The sequence below is a fragment of the Physeter macrocephalus genome, chromosome 7, assembly GCF_002837175.3.
Source record: "Physeter macrocephalus isolate SW-GA chromosome 7, ASM283717v5, whole genome shotgun sequence".
NCBI classification, from domain to species: domain Eukaryota; kingdom Metazoa; phylum Chordata; class Mammalia; order Artiodactyla; family Physeteridae; genus Physeter; species Physeter macrocephalus.
In genome coordinates, this window is record NC_041220.1 from 91337041 (window position 1) to 91345467 (window position 8427).

The following is an 8427-nucleotide window of genomic DNA, read 5'->3' on the forward strand; positions in this document are numbered from 1 at the left end:
CTCCCCCGTGTGTGTGTGTGTGTGTGTGTGTGTGTGTGTGTGTGTGTGTGTGTGTATAATTGGAGATGTTACCAATGGGATGCTGTCACGCCTGTGAACAGTGCCAGGACACAGATTTTTTTTAAAGGGCTGGGAAAAATGACAAATACTGTAGGATTCTATTCACGTGAGGTATCTAAAGTAGTCAAAAATCATAGAAACGGAACATAGAAAAGTGATTACCAAGGGCTGGGGATTTAGTGTTTAGCCAGTGTAGAGTTTCAGTGTTGCAAAATGAAAGAGTTCTAGGGTCTCTTGCCCAGCTATGTAAATATACTTAAAACTACTGAACTGTGCGCTTAAAAAAAATGGTTCAGATGGTACATTTAAAGTGAATGTGTTTTTTAGCAAAATAAAAAAGGGGGAAGGGGTTGGGAAGCACTGGTCTATAGTTCCCCTTGGTTTTGCTCCTTCCCACACCCTCATTCTCTTTAAGGCAAACAGTAAAAATAGCCATCACTGTGTTCCTAATCCATGTGTAAGTACTCTACTCGCTCGTTAGGGCTGATAAGTATTATCAAAGCCCACTTGGCGCCCTTAGCTGTTACCTCCCATCTACTTGCTCTCCTTCAGGGCTCCTCTCGGCATCTTCCCGGGCCATCCTCCCCGCCCCAACTCTACCTCTGAGCCCTGTGGCTGGCTCTCAGCTCCAGCCAAGGTGTTTCCTTGATTCGGATCTCTATGGCCCCTCCGGCTTCCTGGTCACCCTCAAGTGGAACATAGATCCCACTTTCCTAAACCTGTTGCCACAGCTGAGGACCAGCCCCACAATTCCACCCCACACCCTGGCTCTGAGCAGCCCAGCCTGGGAAGAATTTCAGGTCCTCCTTCTTGCTCAGGAAGAGAGATCAGACAAGCATGAATTGTCCAGCAGCCACCCTTGTACATAACGCATAACAGGTGCTCAGTAAGGGTCTGGGGGTGAATGAATGAGTGAATGGATGAATACATTTGAATGGAGTCCCTTCTCAATGCCGGGCCTTTCCGGGCTGCTTTGGGGACGGCACCATCCTAACCAGAGGCACCTTGCCCAGAGTGTGCAGTAGGTAGGGCTTGACAAGAGGTAAAGCTGAATGGGCAGCCTCCTTCTGTTTCTAATCCTCCACACTGAACATGAAGTACAGCAAAAACTGCTTTCGAGTTCGCTGACCATAAACACGTCCTCTGTGGGTAAAGAGGATATACTTTGGACCTCAAGTCCGGAAATCTGTGTCCCAAGCTTAGCCCTGTCCCTAATTTGCTGTGTGGCTCCAGGCAGGTCACACACCCTCTCTGGGTATCAATTCCTTCCTGCAAAATGACGGGTTGTCCCTCCATTTTTGGTACTGTGGGATTCAGTGGGTCGGAATTTGCTATGTGCTTTTATTATTCCATACCCTCCCTTAATTTCACTGGCTTCCCGTTGTCTTTGCAATCAGAAAAGCTCCCTGACACTAAGCACATAACCACCTCTGAGGAAGGCTTGATCTCCAGGGCACCCCTGAGAGAAGGCGGCCAGGGTGAGAAAGAAAAGGTCTCAAAAGAGGAATGTGCAAGCTCTCAGCCGCTTCTAGGTCACAGCAGCCCAGAGAAACTTGTGTGAGGCTGGTCCCTGGAACACAAGCCACATTCCCACTGAAACGTAGGCAGAAAAATCCACTCCCAAACCATATTTTTCCTAGACGAAAGAAGTACCAACATTCGTTAAAGCCTGCTTTATGCATTGTGAAGTCACTGGTGACAGCGGGTAACAATACACACTCATGGAAGGATGACTGAACGTCTGGTACATATGGGGTTAAAGGAGGCCGTCAAAAAGATGCTACCGCCAGTTGACCCTTGAGCTGGAGGCTCCCCTTCCCCTCCCCTGTCCTTGGAATATGCTTTCCACTTGCCTTCCCTGTTCCCAGAAGCTGCTCCAAGGATACAGCCTTGAGATAGAAACATGGTTTTGAGGCTCCTGGACTGTGCAGAGAAGGCCTCTGAGTAAACTTCTAAGCGTCTGGTGGGCACGCGTGGAGATCTACTCATCTTGCTGCCACCCAAGTAAGTCCCCTTGATTCTTATACCTGCCACGACCAATCTGGAGGGCTGCCTCTGTCTTCAGTCTCTCCCTGCCCTCTGCCAAGGAGGCCGGTTTCAGATTTTACCCTGGAAGGTCCCGAGAAGGTTGCTTGCGAAGCAGCATCTGGTTTCTTATTTAAATCTCAACACAACGTGTGAGGCATCATTTTCCACAATTCACAGGTGAATAAGTTGAGCCTCAGGGGAGTGACCATGTGTACAAGGTCCGACAGCTAGTAAACAGCAGAGACAGATCGGGCCCATTCTAATGCCACCAAGCTGCTGTCGGGATTAGGTGACATTCAGTAACCTAAGTAATCAAGAGCTGGTGATTTCATTTCCTATAATGCTTCACAGTTCCTAGTCCTGGTGCTACACAAGCCTAACGATGAGAAATCCCGTCTCTGTCCACCCCCGCAAACTCACTCACCAATGGCCTTGCTCTGAGCTCCCTGAATGTGAAGGATTTGAAAGCTGGCATTTTGCACATGTGCCTTGGATGCTTCTATCTCTATGTTTATTTTTAGAGGGAAGATAATACACTTTGCCATATCACGGGGAAACTGAGAGATGCCATCAGTCAATGAGCTTTCACCTCTTCGGCAAATTATCAACATTATTAAGGTAGGTCTATTTTCTCAGAAAAATCAGAGAGGAGACAAATATAGGCCAATTTATCTGTCAGCCTGCCATGTGAAGCTTCCTGGTCTGTCCCTTCACCTGTTACCTTTCTACCAAATCCCCCTTCCCCAGTTAAATCTACAGATTATTATTATCTACAGACCGTCACCAAGAGGTCCCCCAAATTCATCATCTGAAATGGAATGATCTGTCATATCTCAAACCACCTCTCCTGATTCTGTCTGCTTTCTGATGGTACCTCCACTTGCTCAGATTCTCAGGCTCAAAATCTGGCTCATCTTTTAAAAGGTGGTATCAGGCAAGTCATGGAGAACTTGAACTTTGGAGTCAGAAAGACCTGGATTCTCATCCCAGACCCAGCATTTACCAGCTGGGGGATAGCAGGCAACTTCTCTGCTTCCAAGTCTTAGAGGCCTCATCTGTAGTACTTATCTCAGAGGATTTTGGGGAGAATTAAATGATATTAAATAATATTAAAGGATATTGATGATATTAAATCAGACTTTCACAGACTCAGATTGTGGCTGTGGACAGGGCTGGCAAGTTGTCCACATCTGAAAAGAGGGACTAGCTGCCATCCCAGCTATAGACAGAAGAATGTCTGTGTCCCCTCAAAGTTCATAGGTTGAAATCTACCCCCCAATGTGATAGTATGAAGAGGTAGGGTCTTTGAGAGGTGATAAGGTTATGAAGGTGGAGCCCTCATGAATGCAATTAGTGCTCTTATAAAAGAGACCTCAAACAAATGTATGGATACTAAGGGGGAAGGCGGGGGTAGGGGGGAGGAATTGGGAGATGGGGATTGACACATATACATTATTGATACTATGTATAAAATAGACAACTGATGGGAACATACTGTATAGCACAGGGAACTCTACCTAATACTCTGTCTTGACCTAAATGAGAGGGAAGTCCAAAATGGAGGGGGGGATATCTGTATGTGTACGGCTGATTCATTCTGTTGTGCAGCGGAGGCTCCTTCACCCCTCTCACCACGTGAAGTCACAGCAAAAAGATGGCCATCTATGGACTGGGAAGCAGGCTCTTGCCAGACACCAAATCTGCCGGTGCTTTGATCTTGGACTTCCCAGCCTCCAGAACTGTGTGAAATAAATGTTTGTTGTTTGAGCCACCCAGTCTGTGGTATGTTGTTATAGTAGCCAAACAGACTAAGACACCAGTGAAAAGTAAGGACAAGTCTGCTTGGGGTATCTGGGTTTATTGGTCAATTTTTGTTGCCTTGTGCTTCATTAACAAACAACAACAAAAAATCTAGCACAGAGGCTCATAAACGAAGGTATTCAAAACATGCTTGATGAATGAATACCTCACCTATACAAAAAAGTATTGGGTCTAGATTAGTGGATTTAAAATTTTAATACAGAGGAAACTCTTTCCTCCCCACCTCCCCAAGCAATTCTGTATGGAAGCCCAAATGGGAAAGAGACGAAAGATTGAGGGCTTTGAGACACTTCCTTGAAATCTTAGTGGAACCCCTTGGGGTTTGAAAACCACTGATTTGACTCGATTTCAAGACTAAGAATCTGTGATCCTTGGACCTGCAATATCAGACTGTCTTCCATCAGGACTAGCCAGTGACTACAGTTAAGCTTGGCCTCACAAGTTTAGGGTCTTGATTTCCAGACTTGCTGTGCCGTTGGCTTTATTGAGTGAGCAGACCACTCAACACACCACAGCATTTAGCTGAGAGGAGATCCCAGTCCAACATGCGTCCTGCTGTGAGCTAAATAGTGTCCCCCTAAAATTCATATGTTGAGGTCCTAACCCCCAGTACCACAGAGTGTGACTGTATTTGGAGACAGGACCTTTAAGAGGTAATTAAAATGAGGCTGTGAGGGTGGGCCATAATCCAATCTGACTGGTGTCCTTATAAGAAGAAATTGGACACACAGAGAGACACCTGGGCTGCACGTGCACAGAGAGACAACCATGTGAAGAGGCAGCAAGAACCCATCTGCAAGCCAAGGAGGGGCCTCAGAGGAAACCAACTCTGCTCATCTTGGACTTCCAGCCTCCAGGACTGTGAGAAAATAAATGTCTGTTGTTTAAGCCTCCCAGTCTGTGGTATTTTGTTATGCAGCCCTAGCTGACTAATACACCTCCCCCAACCAAAGGTGCAGGGCTCAGAAGGCCACTCTCATTCCTAAGGCCCAAAACCAGTCCAAACTGGTCAGAGAAGACAGAGCCTCAGAAATGCCCCTTGTGTGGCACCACCAGAACCTCTGAGAGTTTGAGCTAAGTCCTCACACTTGCCCCTAGATCTCCTCTCCATCAACTGCTCTGTCGTTCCCTCTTGGGCCCGAATTTCAGTTACATCCCTCAAGCACAGAAGCAGCAGCTGCAATAAGGAAACAGCTGTCTGGGGGCTGGGGTGAGTGGCAAATAAACGAGCTGGGCAAGTGAGAACAAGAGTAGTGGCTGAGTGGGTTCAACCCAGCTGAAAAACTCCCCATGTGGAGCCAATGGATCCCAGGACATAACTCAGCAGGTGTTTCCCTGGGCGCCTTCCAGGTGGAGGGTTGCCAGATAAAATACAAGACACCGTTTAATTTTGATTTCAGATAAGCAATGAATAATGTTTTAGTATAAGCATGTCCTGGGCAATGTTGTATTTATCAGCTATATCTGGCAACTGCATACGGGGGCTCTCAGGTGCTGAGGCAGAGAAAGAATGTCAGGAAACCGAGTGGGAAGAAATTAAATATGATCACATGCAGCACAGACAGAGGACACAGCAGAGACTGGCACATCATAGGTTCTGAACCAATTTGGGAAGAAGGAAAGGAGTGCTTCTGGGTGATGTGTCTCTGGCCAGGGCAGGTGGGGCTGGAGACTGTCACCATCCCAGCCTGCAGCCCCTCATTTGGAGTCAAGTCAAAGCATCCCAGTTGTATTCGTTTTCTGTTGCTGCTGTAACAATCTATCACAAACCTCGTGGCTTAAAATAACACAACCTTATTATCTGATAGCCCTGGAGGTCAGAAATCTGAAACAGGTCTCATTGGGCTAAAACCAAGGTGTCAGGAGGACAACGTTCTTTCTGGAAATTTTAGGGGAGAACCCATTTCTTACCTTTTCCAGCTCCTGGAGGCCACATGGCCTTCTCATCTTGAAGGCAGCAGCATAGCACCTTCAATTCTCTCTCTCTCTCTCTCTCTCTCTCTCTCTCTCTCCCCCCCTCTGTCGTCCCCCACCCCCTCTCCCTTTCCTTTCTCTCCTTGCCCCCTCTATACTTCCATCATCCCTCTCCTTCTTTGACTTTGATCTGCCTGTCTTCAACATATAAGGACCCTTGTGATTACGTTGGTCCACCTGGATCATGGTAACATACATACCCACAGGCTCTGGAGATTAGGACATGGATATCTTTGCAGGGCCATTATTCTATCTGCCAGTGTTTCTCCCCTGTGGCTTCTGCCACCTTGTCAAGGCTGCTATTAGGAAAAAACAGAGTTTGACCAGGAACCATGGCTCCTAGATATATACAAGGATGGTGCTCAAAAATCAAGGTGTTGAATACTAGGGGTTGAGACTTAGGCACAGACATGAAAGGTTGAGGGAAGGAGACAGAATGTAAATCTGAAACTAAAATGAGTAGACGCACTCAGGTCTGACCTCCTGAATATACTCCCCAGTATACCCTGTGGGGGCATTTCTGACACCCTAATGCTGCCTTAAATATTGCTTTCAACCAGGTCTCCCTTGGTTTGGGTGGAAACAGCAGAGTATGCTTTCTCTCAAGGTCACAGCCCTGGGGTAGCCTGAGCCCTGCACCATCTTAGCAACAGCTCCACATTAGACTCTTGGTGACCCAGGCTCTGACGCTTCAGAATCTTAGTGGCTGTGCTCCTAAGACCACAACCAATAACAACAGAAATGTATTTTCTTACAGTTCTAGAGGCTAGAAGTCCAAAAGCAAGGTGTCAGCAAGGACGGTTCTTTCTGAGCCCTGTGAAGAAAAGTGTGGTCCATGCCTCTCTCCTAGCTTCTGGTGGTTGGCTGGGAATGTCTGTCATTCTTTGGCTTGTAGATACATCACCCCATGTCTGCCTTCATCTTCACCTGGTGTTCTTCTGTGGTCATGCCTCTGTGTCCAAATTTCCCTTTTAATAATGACACCAGCCATATTGGATTAGGGCTCCACCCTAATGACCTCATTAACTAATACGGTTAACAGTGACCCTTATTTCCAAATAAGGTCATATTCTGAGGTACTGGGGAGAGAGTTAGGACTTCAGCACATGAATTTGGGAGGGGACACAATTCAACCTGTAACAGTGACTTAGAGACTTCAAGTCTCCTAATTCCACAGCTCTCAGTGAAATGGGCATAAGTAAGTCTACCCATGAAGTATTCCCCCATCTCCCTCAGTGTGTTTCCATTAAATGCTTAATCCTTCTGCTTCTTCAGCTCATGGCAGAATGCAGTTCCAGATGTGCATGTCTCTTCCTTATCCTCATGGTTCCTTGAGGTGGGTATGATTAATCTCATTTTATAAACAAGACTAAGAGTTTGAGAAAGCTGCCAGAACCACATCACTCATGAGGGCAGAGCAGGAAGTCACACTTTGGGACCCTCACTTCCACTGGCCCTTTCAAAAGAGGGACAAGTGAGTGAGGACTAGGGCTTACCAAGGGTTATCCCCAATAGAAAACTGAGTCCCCAGTAGAGAACCGAGCAGATGCCTGGGTCTGGAATCATCTGGCAAATTCCTTGAGGTTCAGAAAGTGCTGCCAGCCAGGGAATAATTCACTGTTGGTTGAGCTGTGAGAAGCATGAGGGTAGGGGGAGGTCAGCTTCCAACAACAGAGGTATCTATGCCTGCGGTCTTGGGTCACACCCACATGGACACAAAGGCTTGGCATTCCCCATTCTAAGCTCCCAGAGGCTACTCTACCCTGCCCTTTGAAAAGGTAGATCTTTATAACTAGATAAACAGTTCCCCTTCCCCAGCCCAGAGCAACATTACAGGAATCCCCTGGTAAAAGTGGAGAGAGGAGAAATAGTGGTCTCAGACATTTGTTTCAGGAGGACATGGGAAGAGTTTAATAAAAACTCAGGTCCGGTTCAAGATGGTGGAGTAGAAGGATGTGCACTCACTCCCTCTTGCGAGAGCACCAGAATCACAGCTAACTGCTGAACAATCATCGACAGGAAGACACTGGAACTCACCAAAAAAGATACCCCACTTCCAAAGACAAAGGAGAAGCCACAATGAGATGGTAGGAGGGGCGCAATCACAGTAAAATCAAATCCTGTAACAGCTGGGTGGGTGACTCACAAACTGGAGAACACTTATACCACACAAGTCCACCCGCTGGAGTGAAAGTTCTGAGCCCCACGTCAGGCTTCCCAACCTGGGGGTCTGGCAATGGGAGGAGGAATTCCTAGAGAATCAGACTTTGAAGGCTAGCAGGATCTGATTGCAGGGCTTAGACAGGACTGGAGGAAACAGAGACTCCACTCTTGGAGGGCACACACAAAGTAGTGTGCACATAGGGACCCCAGGGGAAGGAGCAGTGACCCCATAGGAGACTGAACCAGACCTACCTGCTAGTATTGGTGGGTCTCCTGCAGAGGCAGGGGGTGGCTGTGGCTCACCATAAGGACAAGGACACTGGCAGCAGAAGTTCTGGGAAGTACTCCTTGGTGTGAGCCCTCCCAGAGTCTCCCATTAAC